This window comes from Lissotriton helveticus, chromosome 8 (genome assembly GCF_964261635.1).
Source record: "Lissotriton helveticus chromosome 8, aLisHel1.1, whole genome shotgun sequence".
Classification (NCBI taxonomy): Eukaryota; Metazoa; Chordata; class Amphibia; order Caudata; family Salamandridae; genus Lissotriton; species Lissotriton helveticus.
In genome coordinates, this window is record NC_136069.1 from 1,401,333,814 (window position 1) to 1,401,355,609 (window position 21,796).

Sequence of the window (21,796 nt, forward strand, 5' to 3'; positions counted from 1 at the left end):
TGTATGATGGTATCAAGGAAGAGGAGTAACGGGCTATTACTGTTCTAGATAGAGCAGAAGGTCCAGTCACGACGTGCCCAAAACGGTATGTCTTTACAAAATTTATCGTGCTGTTCCTAATGAGAGAAAGGGGTCGGTACAGTCAGTGATGCAGATGTGTTATGGCAGGGTAGTCAAAAGATCACCCTGGGAATCCATTTTGTTGGATTTAATGCCCTCACACACCCTTTCAGGTGTCATGCTTCATCATCTGGGCCTGCTCCTCGTTGGGTCGGCGGTGCAATACCCAACGGGCAACACCTCAAAGAGGGGCTCTTTGGCGGAGATCTTTTTCCAACTGCCGTATAGATGAAGTGCGGGTATGGGGCCAGAACTGAGTGGTAGACGTGGGTGTAGTGGATTAAAAAAGGCTAGTGGTACCAGGAACTTTATTTGAGAGGGCCACTGCCTTAGTTAAAATAATGAACCTGGAAGAGAAAACTGGAAAATAATGTTTCCAACTCTTATCCAAGGATTATTGAAGTCCGGTCAACATGTTTCTCGCTGTAGTGAATTTATCTAGCGATTCTTCAGGACCAAAAATGACTAACTAGCGGGTATCTAATGGTGAAAGGAACTGTCTACACTACATTATCTAGAGTGTGGTGTGTGTATACTCATGTGGCTACCACACTCGTGGGTGCGGGGGGATAACAATATTATATTACCCTTCTTCAAGTTGTGATTGTCAGTACCTGTCAGGAGAAGAGGCAAGAGCATATCACAAACACGTTTATAGAAAAATGCATCATTGACTGTAAAACTTGTGCTCTTTGCATGCCAGTGGGAGTCAGGCGTGTCACAGCACCATTGCACAAGACCATTGCACAAGTGTATCAGGCACTCTCAGATGTGGACATTCAGTGAGAGTGACATGTGAAAATATAAAAATTATAAAAACATTAGGTTAAAAAACTTTTTATACCGTTCTGGTATTCCTCATCTGCTGTTATTCAAAACTCACCTAACGTCAAAAGATATATATTGTCTCAGTGAAAGAATCATTGCTGCTCATCAGTCTTAGAAGGCCTATAAGCCATGTCGGAATATGTAGCAAGGTCCCTACATGAGTCACAAAAAAGATCTCTACTAACACTACGTACCTCGTTGTTCTAAACAATACCAATCACACAAATTTTGTTACCTACGATGGGGTATGTGAGAATTAAAATTTCACCAGAATGGAGACACACTGTGTTATCCACTAGTTATATACATGGTTATACATAGAGGCAAAATACCATAATAAAATAAATGATACAAAATAATAAGAAAAAGGGAGATTTGTTGTGCAAGTTGGTACAAAATTTATTTAGTCATGTTATCGTTTTTGTTATTATCACTGGTTAAATCAACACTTAAAATAAATACATTCAAGAAACACTTTTATAAAAACATCAAAGAAACACAATCATTAAAAATGTTCATCAGAACAAAGGTCGACGCAGCGTTTCGGTTGTGGGTTTACATAAAAAACCTTCTTCAGGACCAGTTCTACGAAGAAACAAACAATTAATATTTTATATCTACATGATATCTATTTTGTCCAAATCAGCACCAACAACATCTTAATCCCATTATATACATCTTTCTCACAGAATCCCTCAGTGTCTTATTAAACACATTATCAACAAATTACATATCATCATCTACGTAGGTTATCATATTGGTATTGTTAAGAAACAGCATATTGGGGTACGCTCAACATCATGGATATAGTAGCAAATTATGGTTCTTCAATCTCTATAGGGTATATACAGCCAAATTGCTGGTTACCTGAGGGTATTAAAAATTCCTTACCCAAATTAGATTAATGTCAAAAACGATGTAGCCGCAGACTTCTGACTTGTCACTTTTTCCAACACTGCATTGAAATGCCTGTAGCGTGTTACTTAGAGCAACACGAGTGGCATCAATTAAAAAGGCAAATACCGCGCACATACTATGAAATAGGTCTACAGACAGTTCAATGACCAAACAAAGCCTACTTTGTAAATAGATAGACTATCTAACTATCAATTAAAGCTCTTTTTTAACATTATAAAATTTAAAAGTTCCATTTTTTACTTTATTTATCACAGTGGGAGGTCAACCCCCAAAAAAGTATGGTGCCCAAAGTGACAAGTCAGAAGTCTGCGGCTACATCGTTTTTGACATTAATCTAATTTGGGTAAGCGACTTCATGTTATAGCTTAAAAATCCCTTCACAAAGATACATTCCATATATTCCATCGATGTTTTTTGTACTTTGTTTGATTTTATCATAGCCTTACCTCGTCTTCCACAAGTAAGGACATTGGTGGCTCCTATCATACAAGCTCCAATCCGAGTTAACCTCGGTTAAGGTATCTATGTTTATGTGCTCTTCGTATGAATGTTGAAGGCCTATAGGTGTATGTACAAGACACCGGAGAACAATAATAAATGTATCTGCTTTCAGATTTATGAACATATAATGCACTGAGATTGAATCTATTCTTCATCTCATCGCCCAATACGCTGCTTGACTGATCCAAGTCAGAGGAATTTTTAATACCCTCAGGTAACCAGCAATTTGGCTGTATATACCCTATAGAGATTGAAGAACCATAATTTGCTACTATATCCATGATGTTGAGCGTACCCCAATATGCTGTTTCTTAACAATACCAATATGATAACCTACGTAGATGATGATATGTAATTTGTTGATAATGTGTTTAATAAGACACTGAGGGATTCTGTGAGAAAGATGTATATAATGGGATTAAGATGTTGTTGGTGCTGATTTGGACAAAATAGATATCATGTAGATATAAAATATTAATTGTTTGTTTCTTCGTAGAACTGGTCCTGAAGAAGGTTTTTTATGTAAACCCACAACCGAAACGCTGCGTCGACCTTTGTTCTGATGAACATTTTTAATGATTGTGTTTCTTTGATGTTTTTATAAAAGTGTTTCTTGAATGTATTTATTTTAAGTGTTGATTTAACCAGTGATAATAACAAAAACGATAACATGACTAAATACATTTTGTACCAACTTGCACAACAAATCTCCCTTTTTCTTATTATTTTGTATCATTTATTTTATTGTGGTATTTTGCCTCTATGTATAACCATGTATATAACTAGTGGATAACACAGTGTGTCTCCATTCTGGTGAAATTTTAATTCTCACATACCCCATCGTAGGTAACAAAATTTGTGTGATTGGTATTGTTTAGAACAACGAGGTACGTAGTGTTAGTAGAGATCTTTTTTGTGACTCATGTAGGGACCTTGCTACATATTCCTGCTTACTTTCCCCCTGGTCCCAGACCTTAAACAGTAGGGGGCCTCCTTTATTTTTATTGGCTATAAGCCATGTCTCCATAATGTATGAAGCATATTAGTACAATGTGGAAGATTATTTACAAATGGAGAAAGTTCAAGATGGTTGCAATCTACCCAGAAGTGGGCATTCCAGCATATTCACTGCATGATCATGTATTATACATCACATAAACAGGGGCAGGGGATGAACAGAAGTCCGAGTCTTAAGGGACGGGGACTTTCACGTACACCCTTTCCACACTTGACTCTCGGGGTAGAGAGGGAGAGCAGTCAAAGGCTTCACAGAGTATCACACCAGTACAGAACACTACACAACCAGATAAATGTAAGGCTACAAAGTTAAATGATCCCAGCCACAGGATTGTAATGAAAAGCTACACCATCTATGGTGCCCGACTACCTGACATAAGGTGTCCACAATGTCTGTGTTTTGACTTCCCTGCAAGTCAAATTTTGGCAAGATTCACTACTGTAAGTTTAAGTTTAAAAATATTTATTGAGCGCAACATACACCTGGGCGGTTTCTTGGCGCTAAAGTAGAAGGCAACTGACTGAGCGAGGACAGCTACAAAAAAACAGGAAACAGCAACAAAAAACAGCAACTGGGGAATAGGCAATATGCTAAATAAGGGCCTAAGGAAATAAAAAGGTCTTCAAAGCTTTGCGGAAGACGGAATAGTCAGTGAGAGACCTAAGATCAAAAGGGAGAGAGTTCCAGAACGTGGGGGCAAGAAAGGAGAATTTTGAGCCCCCCTGTCTTTTCTTCCGATAACGGGGCACAGTCAAGAGGAGTTGTGCCGAAGAGCGGAGGTCTCTGCCAGGGACATAAGCCTCAATGGCTGAAGATATAAATGAGGGGGCCAGGCCAGACCTGGCCTGGAACACCATACAGCCTAATTTAAACAGGGCGCGTTCCCGCACCGGGAGCCAGTGAAGGGTTTTCAGTAGGGGGAGGTATGGTGGAATTTAGGCAGACCAAAGGCAAGACGGGCAGCCTGGTTTTGCACTAATTGCAATTTACGGAGGCTGTACTGAGGGATACCATTATACAGAATGTTCCCGTAGTCCAGGCGGGACAGGACCAGTGCGGACATAATTAGCTTGAGTGAAGGGAAAGAAAAGAAACGGGAAATAGAACGGATAGTGCGGAGAGTGAGAAAGCAAGAAGAAACCACAGAGCCAATCTGGGAGTGCATAGTAAGTTGATTGTTTAACTTAATACCAAGAGTTTTAACAGAGGAAACAGGAGTAGGAGGAGAACCAAAAGAGGGGGGCCAAAAGAGAGAATTCCAGGGACTGGAGCAACCACCCGTCACCACAAGCTCCGTTTTATCGGGATTGAGTTTCAGGTGGTTGAAGTTCATCCAGTCCCTGATGAAAGATAGAGTAGATTGGAAGTTGGAGATGGAGTCAGGAGAGGAAGAAAGATTGAAAATGAGCTGGAGGTCATCGGCATAGTTATATACCGAGACCTCCAGTTGCTGTAGGGCAATGATGAGCGGAGCGATATACAGATTAAAGAGTAAAGGAGAGAGAGAAGAGCCCTGGGGAACACCGCACTGGACCTGGCAGGGGGTAGCTGAAAACTCCCCAAGATGGACCGCCTGGGTCCGGTCCTTCAAAAAGGACGAAAGCCAGATAAGAGCTGATCCTCCTATGCCCGCCGCCTTGACACGGGAAAGCAAGATGGAATGGTCCACCGTGTCAAAAGCGGCGGACAAGTCAAGAAGGACCAGCGCCTGAGGTCTACCGGAGTCCAAACCCTCTCTGAGGGTGTCTGATACTGACACCACCACTGACTCTGTTGAATGCCTTGGGCGAAATCCCGCCTGACATGGGGCCAACCTCCCATTCTCCTCGGCAAAGGAGCTGAGTGCAGATGTAACATGCCGCTCCAGCACCTTCGCCAGAAAAGGGAGAAGGGAGATGGGGCGATAGTTAGCCATCACAGAGGGGTCGGCTCCCGGCTTCTTCAGGATAGGGACGATGGAAGCGGCTTTTAACGATGGAGTAACAACCCCTCGGGCCAATGAATCGTTAAGGAAGCCCAGAGGGGGCAACGAGCAGACCATATAAATCTGCCGTAAGATGTGAGCCGGGCATATGTCAGATGGGGAACCGGACTTAATTTTGGGGAGGAGGGACACAAAAAGTTCTTCATTAAGGGGAGGAAAGGAATTAAAAGAAGCTGGAACTGAGTGAGGGAGAGAGTCAACAAAAGAAGGGGAAGGGGGGGGGGAATGTTAGATTTAATTGTCCTGATTTTGTCGACAAAATAAAAATTCAGTGAATCACAAAGTTTCTGGGAGGGAGGGGGCTTGAGTGTGGTCCGGTCAGAGAACGCCAACTCATGGGTGATGGCAAAGATCTCCTTCGGCTGATTCTCGGCAGCTAAGATTTTCGCCGAGAAATAAGCTTTCTTGGCCTCAGTAATTTTTTGCTTATAAGTCCCCAGGAGGAGGACGTAGCGGGTCCTGGTATTCGGGGAGTAATCCAGTCTCCACTTGCGTTCAGCTCTTCGAACCGTAAGCTTCAATTCCTTCAGCTCGGTGTTAAACCACCGATTGGCGTCTTTAGGGCGCCTAATCGAGGTACGCCGGAGAGGAGCTAGACGATCGCTTCCTTCCGTGAGCCATGAATCAATGGCTTTGGCTTGTGCTGCGGAATCAAGTCCCGATAGAGGGGGAAGGGAGGCCCGGAGTGCCATCGAGAGATCAGACAAGTTGACCTTGCCCCAGTTGCGAGCCCATGAGTTCTTGATGTGAGCAGGGGTCTTGGCCAATGAGAGACTGAGGGAAAACGAAATTATAAAATGATCGGACCAAGTGCAAGGGACAACAGCCAGCGTGGAGAGGGTACAATTAAGGGACCAGACCTGGTCAAGGATGTGCCCGTGAATATGAGTAGGGGTGTGAACAGAAGAAACAAAATTAAGAGAAAGAAGGGTTTCTGAGAATTCCTTAGATGACACACACTCCTTAGGGTCCGAAGGCCAATAATTAAAGTCCCCGAGGACCAAAGCCGAGGCATAGTTGACAGCCAGGGTGCCAAGTAGGTCTTGAAAGGCCGGAAGAAAGGAGGGGGTAGGTTGAGGAGGGCGATAGGACACCGGTTGGTAACAGTGCGCTTTATAAATGTTGCAAATAAATAAATAAACGAGTGTTATGGCTAGATGGGGGGAAAGGGAGGAAGAGCGGACCACCAAATAGTCAATTCCGCCCAGGGGGGGAGAAGGGAGGACTTGAAACTGGAGCTCAGAGCGGGCAATAAGAGCAACGCCTCCACCCGCTTTCCCGCCAGGGCGATCTGAGCGGATGGCATAATAAGTCGAGGGAAGGGTGGCCAGGAGGGAAGGGAGGGAGGCTTCAGTGAACCACGTTTCTGTCAACAATAAAAGATCGGGTTTGTCAGTGTCTAAAAGAGTGAAAAGTTCATGGTGATGTTTAACGGCCGATCTGGTGTTAAGTAAAATGATAGATAGAGGGGGAGAATTTGAATCACAGCTGGTAAGTGAAGCAGGGGGGGGCGGTGACACGTAAAGGAGAGGGCAACCAGATGGGCAGGCCTGACAGGTGGAGTAGCAGCCCAGCAGTGCGATCCGATGGATGGAACGAGGATCAAGGGGCCAATGGCCCTGCAGTTGGATCAAGGCCGCGGAAGAATATTGGATGCGAGAGCCAGGGGTAGTGACAAATTGTAGGTCCGTTCAGGCAGTGTGCCCACAGTTTCTCAACTATACCTACAACTTCCTATTGTGGCTTTTCATTGTTCATGTTACAGTCTTTCATTTTCTAGAAACTATGGCTCACATTAACCTTCTCAGAGACGCGGCATGGCTGTCCCTGGAGGGTGCACTTGTCCGGGTACAACCCCAATGTCTTCTGAGGCATTGTTCAGCCATGGAGACAGTTCCCCTCCTCTCTTTCAGACTTTTGCAGTTATCAGTGTGCAAGCCAGGCTGGAGGATGCCCATCGTCTGCAGTTGCTGCCCCGGGTGGATCTGACGGTGCTCTCCTTCAGCAGATGCAGCCTCCAGGATAGATTAGGAGGTGCTCATCTTCGACAGTTGTGACCTCTGGGCCCGGACAGATCTGCTTCAGTGGTGAAAGCTTCCTTTGGGTTTTGTTGTAAGTCGCAGTGAGAGCAAACGTCATTCAGACTGCATGGGTGCCAATTGGCATGTTTTAGCTTGGTTGAGAGTTTCTTCACATAGTTCGCAAGAAGAACCATGTGTTGGGAGACCAAGTAACCATTCAAGCACAGGTCAGTTCCGTTATTGCTCCCACTTAGCAGCCAACTTCTTCTGATCGTTCCAGACACCAGAATCATTGAAGGGCTTCTTCTTGATGGCAGCCTCTCTTTATGCATGCTCAGGTACCCTCCTTCCCTCCCTGACCAGACAGGCAGATGTCCAAGTGTTTTTTTTTTCTTTTGTTTTTTTTAGCTGTTCCCACTTGGCAGCCAACATAAGGTTTTCCACACACTAGTAACATGGAAGGTCTTCTGCTTCTGGACAGGCTCTCCTTGTGCAGGGCCAGGCACTCCTTTCCTCCCTGATGAGATGGGAAGATTTGCAAGTGCTAGGCAGACATACAGCATTGCCAACAAGCTGTGCAAGATTCAGATGATATACCTTCACCTCTAAGGGACTGGTTACCATGCAGACACCAGCCCTGGTCTCACAGCAGCTCTTTGAGTACTCTGGGGAGCACTCCATTCCCTGGTCAATCTGAACTTGGAAATGAAACAAAATAGGGTGGCTTGGGTCCCACTTTTGTACTTATTTTCCAGACAATGGTTGTTGAGTCACAGTCTAAGGTCCTAGAACAAGTTTGGGGTGGCTCCCTTTAAAATATGATGTTCTGGCTGCAGCGTAGACACAGCCTTTGTGCAAGGTAATGGCTCTCCTATATACAGTTATGTTATTAGGTTTTGTATAGAGCTCGAATACCTGTCGGTGTCTTGGTGCTGCCTTGAGAAAGGGCGAGTAACTGAGAGGACCAAGGCCCAATTATTGGTTGAAGAGCCATGTTTTTAATGTTTTCCTGAAATGCAGAAAGTTATGCAAATTTTTCAGATCAAAGGGAAGAGAATTCCACAATTTTGCAGTATAAACCACAAAGCTTTTTCTGCCACAGTGCAACCACTATGAATGAGGAGCGTAAAGGTCTTGGAGGGATGTACCGGTGAAATTGCTGAATAAGGGATGCATGTCCAGTGTTGTGTAATGCCTTGAAGGTGATACATAGAGCCTTAAACGTGATCCTCTTTTTCATAGGCAGCCAATGAAGTTGGTCCAATGCCGTGGATGCCTAGTGAAAATTGGTGGTCCCAAATACAACTATGCTAAATAAGACCACAGTGAAGTGTTAAGACTTTACATCTGGTTATCATCAGCCTTCCGGGAATAGCATCCAGAGACAGATAAAAGGGCAGGACCTACCTAGAAACTTCCCCACCTTTAACAACAAAATGTGCTGGCTTGCCCCCTCTCCCCTACAATCCTACAAGTAGCAGTGCCCAGGATAATATAATCAGCAAGTACTTGGTAAACAGTCCTCTCAGAATTTCAAAGGGCAGCCTTGCCTCAATTCTCTGTCACTTGAGTGTCTGTATCTCCACTCTTTATCTTCAGGAATGTGAGCAAAATGTCTACTGTCTTGGAGAAATTGTACTTCTAAACAACCCAACTTGTCGGGTTTGAGGACCTAGACAGGTGTATAGGTATGGAATCTGATCAATTTGATCAAAGATTGCCTTCAGGAAAGAAAAATGTCTTTCTTGAGTCCCCTCACTCAACAGGGTTTTCCCACTGTGACATGCTTCATCATTGGGGCCATCCCAGCTCTCTACGAACTGGGGCGTGCTGCGACTTGCGGAAACTACGTAGGAGCACTTTTTGGAAGACTATGTGTAGTGGAGTGGAATTGGTGATTAAAAATACCTTACTAGTGGGCTGTAAATACTTTATTATCACTCCTAGGTTGGTATATTAAAATATGGTGTCACACAGAAGGACTAACTATTAATGGGCTAGAATTTCAGTGTGAGATCAACATGTTTCGAGCCTACCCCTAGCTCTTCTTCAGGACCACACAGGGACCAGCCCTGTGTTTGCCACTCCTAATATTCCTAAATGTGGAGATAAGAATTAATGTAGTCAAAATAAACAGATATGCTGCAACTAATAAAAGCATGCGTGTTTATACATACGATCGCTATGTCACGTAGTATGGCTCAAAGACAAAGGAGAATAGGTTAGGTAGCAGCCCCCTCTCTCTGGTAAAGATGCTGGGTAACTTTTCAACTTGCTTCCATGCTGGTAGAATGCTCCTTAATGGTCTGTGCAGTCTCTCAGGCTCAGTGCTATATGGTGACCTAAATAGGTAACAAAACTGCTGGCCCAACGTGCTGCATGGTGGTCATGAATATTGCTACAAAGGGTGAAAATAGACCCACGCTAACATTCTAACTTCGGGTCCTTTCTTCCATATACCCACAAATATTTCTTTCAGGTAGACCTCGCCCCTATCGAGTCCATGAGGCAACGTTTTGCACAAAATTAAGTATGTGTGCAAATCGTGGGGCAACCATTATCCCCCGTATATTTTGTGTTCTTTAAGTTGTGTGTATAATCACTTCATGTTTGCTGTATGTTTTTAATATATTTAATGTGTGTAGCCCCTAGTTCCAAGGGCAGTACATTTATAGGCACCTTGTCATATTTTGCAATATCCCAGCCTCAGTCTTCTAAATCACCAATATATAGTTAACATGCATATTTTGTGCCTTTGCATTTTCAATCATGTTGCAAAAAAGTTGTTTTTATTGAAGAGAAATGTTAAACTTAAACAAAATGACTGCTGAGTGGAGACCCTGCAGCACCACCCAGGCCCTCCTCGGATATGTCTCGTTTACAAAATGTTTGTGAAATGTATTTTCGCCTGATGCCCCCTGAAGGCACACCCAGTACACTCTTATGTTGGGTGACCCCGGGTCGCAAGTAATGGCTGCAAGCTAATTGATCGAGAAAGGCTTGTCTGACTGGGCCTCTCGGAGTCCTCCCTTCGCATTCCTAAATTCTGTGAAGGAGGCAGCTTTTGCTCGCTCAGGGGTGGAGGGATGGGGGAGGATGCCTCTCTGAGTGCAGATGATACGCAGTTTCCTTGTGGTAAGCTTTGCTTCTCTCTCCTCCCATTCTCACTAAGCGCTCCTTAACCAGGACACTGGCAGCTCAAAAGCATGGGAGAAAGCACACACAAGAAAAGCGATTTCGTTTTTTTTAGTAACCTGATTGAACAAATTGCCTAGCCGGACAGCAGGGAGCTTATGGAAATTTCTATTGCAACTTTAGCAAAGTGCACAGCTGCAGAATGCAGAAAGTGGGCCCCGAGATTGACAGGCAAATAAGCCAGCTCATTGAAAGAGAGAGGCCTCTGTTTGTCAGGCTTTCAGCGGGCGGGCGAGTTTGGAACAACCTGCAGGCGGCACGTGAGGCCGAGGACAGACCTGAAAACAGACTCCCTCCGAGCAACTGGTCCTCTGCGCGGCGCGGTGAGTCCAACCCTCCGACCTGTTGTTGCGCTGTGGTGGCACTGGCGGCAGAAGCGGGCAGCAGCGTGTCGCGCTTTTGCTCTGTTTACATTTCTAGGGGTGGTTAGTGGGTTTTCCCGGGTCCTCGCACTCGGGCGCGCGCAGATGCTCTGGGTGTTGTTTAAAAGTGGCACTCCTCGGCGACGAGCCTCGGTTCCCCCGCAGCTGCCTCCGCCGCCGCCGCTGCCGCCTTATCTGGGAGCGCTGGCCGCCGCCGGCAGCATGAAGCGAGCTTTGTCTTCGAATTCTTGGCAAGGCGAGGGGTCAGGGCCTGGGAGCTATCTGCCTGCCAGCAAGACTTATTGCTGTTTAAAAAAAATGCCTAAAAATAGAATAAAGACCCAATTATCTTATTCTGCCATTAAAAGAACGCAAATAAAATAGTTTAGGGGCCATTATTGCCTTCTAATGTATGTGATCGTGTATGGTTTAATTGAGAAGAGCAAACCCAGCCACTTATTTTCTTTTATTGAGAACGTGAATACTGAACGTTTCCCTGATTTCTTCTCAGTTTCCCTTTTTTTTCGAAAGCAGGTCCGTGCACAGCATTGTACACGCGTGTGTTTATGTACGGGGGGTGGGGGGAAGCGAAAGTAAACTTATTTCTCGTCTAAATCGCACAGGCTGCAGGAAGTGTAAACACTTGGAAAAGCTGCGCTCTTTTTGCTGTCAGTAAAGCGCACATTTAAGTCTTGCTTTTTATAAACTCGTGCATCCGAGCTGTTGCCTGGTACCTTAGGGGCACTAAAAAATTGGGACTTGTTTACAGAAAGTAATCAGAGTATATTTGGAACACTTAGTTCCTCTGTCAGTAAATTATATGAAAATCATATGAACTGGAATTTAAAATGGCAGGGCAGGATAAAACAAATCATTTAGTTGCATTGTTTCCATATATATCTTAAATACCGGTTATTATAATAATAAATACATTTAGGATGTGGGTTAGAACCCGGTGTAGTTTTCACTTTGTGTTGTGTTGTCCTGTCAGATTTGCAAAGAAAGTATATTTATGGTTTGACTCTGCAACTATATGCCTGTTAAGAAGCAGGCGCAGAAATGGTGTTTGGGGTTATTTTAAGTTCTTAGTGCCACTTGTTTTGGTGTCTAGGAGTTGGATGGTCTGTGGTATTTTATAAGCAGTGGTGTGATTAAAAAATGCTAAAGGCTTGGCTTTGGATTTCACTATTTTCAGAACATGTTTGTTGGGCAAGTAGTGTTAAAATACAACTACTAATGTATAAAATCAATAGTAGAGATGTTTTAGTCTAGATGGGTCTGATGTAGCAAGAAGAAGAGATCATGCATTTTTTGTTTTGGAAAAACAGTGTTTATGTTATGCGAGGGTTCCCTGAGGGACGGTTAACCTCAGCCCGACCTTAAACCTGAGGGCGGTTTAAGGTCGGGCTGAGGTTAACCGTTGCTGGGCCTCTTTCTAAATTATCAGCTGTTATTTTTTTCTCTGAAGGCAGCCGCTTGTTCCTCAAATACGTGTTACAGAAATATAGTTCTGTAAATGAAGTCCATTTGTTGGTAACTGCTTATTTTAACTCTACTGAAGAACACACTTAAAAATAGACTCATACGCCAGGCCACATAATTTCCATAGAAGTTTAAACACTGCAAGTTTCAGTAATCGTACTCTGTTGTCGTTACCAATATTTATCGTCCCAAGAACCATTGGCATTTAGCGTTTTCAAACATAGGTTGATTTTATTTAATACCATTTTGAACGTTTGCAAGATTGCTTTGCCATGCTCTGCACACCACTCCAGGTTTAGGGACGTGCTGGAAAACTTTTTGCTTTCTCCATTTTACAAAAGGGCAATTGTTACCATAAAAACTATGTTCTAAATGGAGGGCCACTAAAATTATGCGCTACTGCGGTGTAGTGTTTTAAGCATATTTATCGACTTGCTTCATCTACCACATAATCCATCATCGGCTGCTTAATCTGCCAATGTTACAAAAATTGAAATGTTTTTAGATCAAACTGATCAAAAGTTACTTAAAAGGTTGCAACACATGTTACCACTCAGTGAAGGCCCTATGCAAAGGTTGCTTGGTCATCTCTCAGTTAGTTATTGTAGTATCTAGTTGTTAAACTGCTACTAATGAGGTGCAACCTTTTCTGAGACAGTGTTACCATATGTAAAAATTACAAAATAATGATAATGAAGTAGTACTACCACAAACTGTGCCACTTTATGCCACATAATTTGCATTTTGTTCCAACATAATTTAGTCAACTATGCTGAATTATTTGGTCCTCCCTTGTCGCATAGTTCCAGTGACCCTATCTCTATGCTTCCTTGTCCTTATATGTCTAGCCTGCAAGCTTTTTAGTTAGTTATTTAGTATTACCTAAGAGTTCATTTATAAAATAATGTCCTACGGTGAATTTATTTTATTTGGTCTGCATGATTTACCAAGCCTTGTGCCGTGGTAATTGAAGTAACACAAATCATATGTATGTGAATGTCACTTATTAAAGCACCCAAATGTTCAGTATGCAGAATCAATTGATAACATATTAGACTTGTGAAGGGAGGGCTTAAAGAGGCCAATCTAACTCCAGTAACTTGGAATATGACCCTTTCAGGACCACTCGCATAGAAATTCATAACAATCCCTACTAAATCACTACCAAAACATCTGTCTCGGCAGTTGGCTCAAGGTCTCTTGTGAGTAATATTATTAAATTCCCAAGCATATAGGCTCTATTAGTTCTATTGAAGGCAGATAAATCCCAACATTGCTTAACCTGGTTGACTCACTGAGGTGCATCCTATCACTTACGGCCCCATTGGCAGGACTTTTTGGACACCTTTGTTAATATTAGGTGAGCTGTAAGTTTTATCTGTGCTCCCCTTGACAAAATAAGGACTGGTGGGCAATTCCTGGCACAGACATTTATCATCAATGAAAATTCACGGTTGGTTTATTGTCCTCCGTTCTAATTATGGTAAAGAGGTGTGGAAATGGGTGGTTTAGGGGATGGTTACGTGGCTGGCCATTGGCAGTGTTGGGGAGCCTCGCTCACCACATCAAGATGTTGGTGTATCAACATACCGTGCAAATGACCTGGGCCCCATTAGAAGCGCACTTGAAGTTGTTCAAAAAAGTTTTCGCCAGTATGAATATAGGGTGCAGAAGAATTGAAAACACCCACCCATATTTTCCGGATGCTTGGGGGGAGAGGGGAGCTTCTCCACAAGGAATCATGTTAGCAAGCACTTTTTGTTATAACAGAAAACCTGTGAATTATATGCCAGCAAGCAATCTGTCAGATTATCACTAGAGGTAATCAGGGTATGCCTGGAAATCTACGATCCTTGTAGATTTGCAAAAGCATTCCATGGGATTTTGTGAAACCCACAAAATACGTGAGCTCACACCAGTTAAGGATGTACAGATTTCTTTATTGGCGGCCCGATCTCACAAGCATTACGTTGCTTCTAATTTCTAGATGTTCCAAGTACTTTTGGCAAATGTTCATATTGTTGAAGAAGTCAGCTAGGGATCCGCTTAGTCATTGTGTGACCCCCTGTGAAATAAGTCCCTTTTGTCTTTAGAATGCTGAATTGCAGTAGTTTAAGCAAAAAATACTTTGGGGAAGTTGTTAATGTCTTTATGTATTTGAAAAGCTAATTTGTCTATTTGTCTTTACTCAATTTACAAAACATTTGCAAGACATTTTTGCATTTGATAGGAAATGTTATTGGACTTTGATTTGAAATGCTTGATTATAGACGTATACAAAGATCTTGCAGCGTTGAGATGTGAAGCACCCTTCTAAATTATATTTTGGCTCATCGTAGTTACAAAAGAGTTTCACAAAAATGCATTCACAGTAGGCATTTGGGTCCCTGGTTTACACCGAGGTGCATTGTTATAGAGCAGTAGGTGCAAATGTAAAGCATGATCTCATTTAAGAGTTTGCTAAATAAAAAATGCAAGAAGGCAACAAGCAGAGTTTATTATATAATGAATCTGGAGTTTTGTATTAAAAGGTACATTTATATGTAAAATATGGATCCCACTTCTCCTTATAAATAAATGAAGTGCTCTGCAATTGGAGCCCACGGCTGTATGTAGGCGTAAGGATGCTGCAGTTGAAAGGGGCACGGGGGAGGTGTTTCCCGCTACAAAATATGCAATCGCCTCTCCGTGCTAGGCTCCGATCTATTCAGCTGTGCAGAAAAAGTAGCAACCATGAGACGTTCTCGGCCACTCGGCTCGTTCTTTTTCTTTGCAACGGGATTTTACGTATTTCAGCAAACCCTCGCAGAAGGAAATTCGGAATTTACATACTCAAAATGGCGCGCGCACCCTGGAGCATCATAACAAGTGGAACTGATGTGATGTAATTCAAGTAAAGAACTAAATATGTGCTAAAATACAGGGACTTGTCTAGAAGAAGACTAGAGAGCTTGTTCTCGGAAACCGCATGACAGACTTGGAAGAAAACTCTCGTACCGACAAACTCGCTGATAGGCTATGAGGAGCTCGCGCACTCAGACGGATTTGGAATGCACACAGAACCCCTCCCCAACAAAACATTGTCTATGGCAAGGCATGTTTAGCCAACATGCACCCAAAAACATTGAATTAGAAATGACAACAAATACCTGAAATAAACACAAACTACATAGCAAAGCAGAAGGGTGAAAGCCTACACATTTGTGGGATTTCTAGTTAAACATAAAACAGAGCCCAACGAGGATGGGTGTTTTTTTACCACTAGCTGAACGAGGCTCCAGGGTTTATTAATGAGCTTTTCTGAAGAATAAAATGCTGACTCGACCCTGCCAGGATTTAAATTTGTGTGACACGAAAAGATTGTGCACAGACCTCAGAAGCCAGCTCTCAGTCGACTGTGCTATCGCACCGCCTTCTTCTTTAATAAACGTCTCGCATTTGAAAATCTCTGCTTAAAAATAGGCTGTGGACCGAGCATCATGGATTACCAACTCTCTATGTGCCAGTGATTCACCTTATTTGAATTATGTTCCTCACATTATTAAATGTGTTTAACTGTCAAAGAACATCACACAACATGCTGCCAACGAAGATTAGACTTCAGGATGGAATTCTTGAGACATGACAATGTGAATTTCGACAAATCACTCAGTATAAATAGAATCCACAAAATGGCAGCCTCTAACACGTGATTTCAAAGGCTGCTGGGAATTGTATTTCCAAGATGGCAATCTAACTTCATAGTTTATTTCAGTTCCTTTTGGGGAACATTGATTCCTGCACTATGTAGTCTCTGCTTGTTTGCGAGTCAAGCCACTGGAAAACATGGCATGCTTTTTCCTGGAGAATCTTAATTACAAACAAGGCTAAAAAGTTGTAGGACTAAGTAAAGTATATAAATATATAGGTGAGGTGGTGTTAGTGCATTAAGCACTGCGGCTTCTGTTTCATGAAGTGTGCACCCTCACTGTTAATACTGTATTTAGCCGTGGAAGTACCAGTGTCTCTGGGATCCTTGACCATCATCCCTAACGTGCACGCAACCTGGGGCGTTCCATGCTCTGGTAGTCCCCATGAGGTCAGGGCAGGCATCAGCTTTATGGGTGGGAACTGGGAGAGTGGAGCCGGTCCTGGAGTGCCATTTGTGACAACACTCCTCACTCTTCCCTTAATGTACATCAGGGTAATCATGTATGCACAGAGAGTTGGTTATAGTGAAGGTCTTGTCCTCTAGGTAGGTACTAATGCTTTGTGGGTCTCTCAAGCCACAAAAGGGCACCATCAGGAAACCTGCTACTTAGTGCAGATAGTGTTCTGGTGTGGGACTGTTTTTGGGGAGAAGGCGAATGACCTCCTTTTTGTGGGACAGAGCCCCCCCACAAGCTCCCCCAGTAGTACGAAAGCTCATCAGAGGCCACTGAATTTGGAGTTCTGGACTTGAAGATCCAGATAATTAGTGAGTTTATTGGCAGAATGAAAAACAAACTCCTTAAGAGGCATTAAAATGTATAAGTCTGTTAACGGATATGAAGTATTTGAGGCCTTATCTAGGAGGAAAAATTAATATACGCCTAGTCTAAAGTATTCAGTTTTTTCTTTCTTTCATTGGAAGGCATTACCCTAATTAAACAATTTGAATTGTAGTTATTCACTGACTTTAGAAACAAAACGTATTTCTCAGTAATGTGGCATCATCATGGGAGATCTCCTCTAACCCTAAACTTTCATCCCAGCCAATTGTGATCCAAACCAGGAGAACCAATAGAAAGTCTTTGGTGGTCTAGTACCTTCCACAGACCTCAGGAAACCAGAAGGAATCAGAGGAATGATGAATAACAAATGGCTTCCTCTGTTCATTGTGGACTAGGTGATGCTGTACTGTCCCAACCCTCCCATAACCCTGGCTCCTGTACAGACATGCGAGAGAAAGCATATCTCTGCTATACTGCTCAGCTACTCAGAGAAAGCTGTGACAAGCATTACACCTGCTCTTTGCACCCTAAAAGAGTTAAGAGAGCACAAATGTCAAACAAGCAGTGGCAAAGCCAATAGGTCTGGTGTTGGGCACCAGCCTTTTGGCAATTCTTGATTCGTCATGGTTTTTGCAAAACTTTATTGTTTGGGAAGCTTACGGAGCATCATCAATATAAACAAAAACATTGGCTAAAGGTAAAAAAATTGTTTTGGTTTAAAAAAACACGCATTGCCATAGTACTCCCTGAAACTGAAGGATGCTTTTTTGGGCGTTGATGCGCTTCTTGTCAAGTGGCAGCAAGCCGTAACTCAGTGAAGACATCCAATGGCTGAAGTGGGCTGACACATTGCCCCTTGATGCATTCTGGAGTTGGTGGAATTAAAATGTGAATGGCAGAACAGCAGACTAATGGATGAAGTTTGTCTGAAAACCATTATATGTAGCTAACTATAGTATACACAAAAGTTTAGTAAGATTAACACCTTAAAGGCGGCCGCGATTTTGCGGAAGTGCCGCACTTCCGCAAAACGTGCGGGGCTGCGTCGGCCATTGGCCGACGGCAGCACTGAGGAGGTAGGGCTGCCGTCGGCCAATGGCCGACGGCAGCACGGAAGGGGTTAAAAGGTCTGGGCTTACACAGACCTAAAAAGCCTATCAGTCTGGCATTGGAAGCCAGTCTTTTGCCTTTGAGGATGAAGGCGAGAAAGACAGAAGGAAGACGAGAAAGGAAAAAAGAAATAAAGAGGAAAGCTAGAAAGAAGAAAAATGAAAGACAAATGAAAGAAAGAAGTAAGGAAAGAGGAAGGCAAGAAAGAGAGAAAAATAAACAAAGAAAGCCGGAAAGAAAAAAAGAGCAAGGTGAGAAAGAAAGAAGGAAAGAAAAAAGGAATAAAAGGGAAGAGGTAAGAAAGGAAGAGGAAGTCAAGAAAAAAGAAAAAGGCAAGAAAGAAGGAAGGAAAACGGAAAGGAAGAAGGAAGGAAAGAAAAAGAAAGACGAGAAAGAAAGAAGGATACATAGAAGAAAGAAGGAAAGAATTAATAAAAGCAAGAAAGAAATAGTAAAGAAGCAAAGAAGGAAAGAAAGAGGAGCAAATAACAAATAAAGAATGAAAGAAAGAGGAGCAAATAACAAATAAAGAATGAAAGAAAGTACTAAGAAATGAAAAATAAAAGAAAAATGCACAGATAAAGGAAAGAAGGAAAGAAAAAGGAGCAAAAGAAAGAAAGAAAAAAATAGAAGGTATGATAGGGTTGCAGAGATAGAACACCCTCATGAAAATATATTCATAGTTCATATGAACTTGTTGTATGGTGTGAAAAAACAGCAATCAGATAGTCAAATACCATTTCAAAAGGAATTCACAACAGAATTGGTAAGAGACAGAAACTGACAAAGCTTGCCTGGGCCCTGTGCTCTTATCTGGTAGAAAGCACCCTGCTACCATACAGAGGTTTTACAAACAAAGGCACTACTAAAGTAGTAATAAAGTGAAAACAAACACTGGCACTGAAGGAAACTACCTTGTGTGTGGAAGTAATTCTTGTGACAAGGCTAAATAAAGCCACTACAAGTGAAGTTAGCCAGTTGCTGAAGTAGGCTGAAACATTGTCCCATGCTGCAGTTGATAGAAGCACAAATTGAATGACACAAAAACAGACCAATGAATGAAGAGGTGACTGAAAGCCCCCTTGTGTAATTATATATTATACAGATACGTTTAGTAAAATCATATGGTCTTGGCTATGACCAGAACTAAAAAGAAGTGTAATGGAAAGCTAAAGTGAGGCTAAGGGGTGTGGTAGGGCAGTGATACTGTAATATTTGGGAAGAGGGTGCTACTATAGTAGATCTTGGAGTGGGATTAGACATCAGTTTTTTTCCCCTAGAGAAGGAAGGAAGAAAGCCCAGAAGAAGGACAGAAGAGCATTTGGCTCAAGTATGACTCCCTTTGCCCAGTGCAGTTAATGACTGGGATCAGCTTATGGAGGGCTTCCTCTAGGGGGCTTTACACAACATAACATTGTGCAAGGGGTAGGAATTTATAAAAGGCAGATTTCCACATTCTAGGATGTAAGTGTGAAGCACAATATATTTATGATGTCACATTCAATGACTCAGAGGGAAACAACCATTGTATTGATACCTGTCCTGTCTGAAATGCTTTATGGATTGGCACCTTTCTTTATTTTGGAGGGACCTTGCTGACCCAATTTGTAGTGAGACCAATGCAGAGAGGCATGTTAAGGATCTGAGCTACTGAGACATTTGAGTATGTTCACTGCTTTCTTTGATGGTCAGAGATTGCTTTTAACTTACCCTTCATTAAAGAGCTTCAGAATAGCCAAATAAATCTACAAAGACCCAGAGTCACCTTTTTAAGATTTTGCAAAAGGGTGGTGAAGTATCTCTTCTATTAGCAAGAGCACCAATATCCAATTACAACACCCTCTGTTGTATCTTCCCATGATTGCTCATGTACCTAAAAGGAAGGGGTAGAAAGTTTTTCTCGGGATGCCAGTAGAACACCTTTAGGTCTTGTTGTAGCTGGTCCTGGAGTATGATTAGAAGAATCCATTATTCGGCCATTGTTTGAATTTGGAAATGTTGGCATCTATAATTGTCCAATATGCACCATTTACGTTGCACTAAGTTCCCACCTGAATATGGGAGGAGGAATATAATATAGTTTAGTTGGAAATAACATTGTTTTTAGAATATAGAGGTCAGCTAGCCAAAGTCACTTTTGCTGTCCATTATTAATCAAATGTTTTGTACTCTTTCAACTGGGTTGGAGGCTACCATCTAAGGATGAAGTCCATGGACATATGAAAGTTCTAGGTTGTATATCACCTGCCTCTGAAAACCCAGTTGATGCGCCATCCAAGTAGTACTGCTAGGCTTAAGTGTATGTTAGTTGTTTATGAGTAGCCCCGAGGGCATCACTGACCCTTTCAAACATAGTCCCAGCTGTGCTTCTTCACCCATATGCAGGTATATTGCATGATGTTAGTAACATTTTCCAGAAGCTACATATGCACATTAACCACTTCGACGCTAATGACAAAGCCAGCTCGTCATGGGCGTTACCTGCCCTGCGCTCATGACGAGCTGGCTTTGTCACAAACAAGCCATTTATTACTTTTTCAGCGCACAGCAGGTAAACGCGGTAGCGCTGAAGCAGTTAAAGATATTATGGAGATTCCCCAGCCGGTTTTTCCCCTTGGAGCGCACAGCTGAAGAATGGCATAATCCATAAGCGAGCCCTCCCTGTCACTGTCATTCAGCTTTTTCATTCTGCCCTACAAAAATTGTTGCCAACTAAGTCTAAGACACACAACATATCTTGTCATACCGGACTGTTGACATTTCCTTTTCCACTGCTGCCAATTTATAGCTTATAAGGTATCCAAAGTAATGACAACCAGTGCTCAGACATGGGGGAATACATATTTTGGAAGGACTTATTTGTCATTTTTATTAAATTCTTATATAACACTACTAAACCGATGGCATTAGATTGCTTTATGGTGAAATATATGTACATATGAACAGCATTAAAAGGTAGAGGAACTAATTGACAGTTTTATTTAAGAAAATACAACTTTTGAGTGTATGGAGTATAACAGATATGAGAAATACATTTTTGATCTATATATAGTCAAAAAATGGTTGAAGGAGAAACAGGAAGTGTGGTCAGCAGGTCCTGAGGTAGCACTGAGTTTTATTTTAAGACGTGGGTTTTTTGCAGTTACCTGAAAGATTATGAGATGCAAAACACATTTTTCAGGGAGACGTAGTCAAGATTGTAGGAGCTGTGCTTGAGAAAACTTTTGCAGAAGTTCCCACTGTTTATTAAAGACTGAATGGTGAGTCTGGGAGTGTTTTTGCTAAAGATTTAGGCACCTGTTTTACATCAGGTAGTTAGGTTTTTGGAATCTAAAAGCCATAATGATATAGCATTCAGTTTTCAGAAATGTGTTCAAATATGCATAGGCTCGAAATGAGACGAGAAGAGGTATGAATGGTGGCTTTGGAAGGAAAGTGGGAACAGGTGGACATAGCTGTTTAAATTACTTTAATGCAGCCAAGTCTGGCTTATGGATTACACCATCTAAGGAAGGTCAGAGGAATGGATGATGGATTTGAAATTGCAATAGATTTTAATACTCTAGGCAGCATTCTTACTCACAATGCCATTACTAAGTGGGATCAACCATAGACAAACCACTATTGGCTCCATTCCAAAAGGGGCAGTCAAGCGTAAATTGCTAAGTCATGTCCCGCTGCACGGTAACACAAGCAACCCCAGACTAGTTTCAGCCACTTTGACCAATGACGATCCAAAATTCGTTTCTGTTTTGAAAAACCTAGCAACTTCATTCCCTCACCCA

General features: G+C 42.4%; 1 long non-coding RNA gene across 3 annotated transcripts in view; it reads left to right on the forward strand.

Moving 5' to 3' along the window:
- The window catches only part of LOC144773384 (uncharacterized), an 898,081-nt gene that overhangs the window by 213,448 nt on the left and 662,837 nt on the right, over positions 1-21,796 (forward strand). For 2 of the 3 annotated variants that reach the window (XR_013599968.1, XR_013599971.1), the window contains exon 1: positions 10,573-10,908. The exons of the other annotated variant lie outside the window; for it this stretch is intronic. This is a non-coding gene — a long non-coding RNA (uncharacterized LOC144773384). Of the gene's footprint in view, positions 1-10,572; positions 10,909-21,796 lie in introns of those variants that run through there. 3 annotated transcript variants of the gene reach the window in all.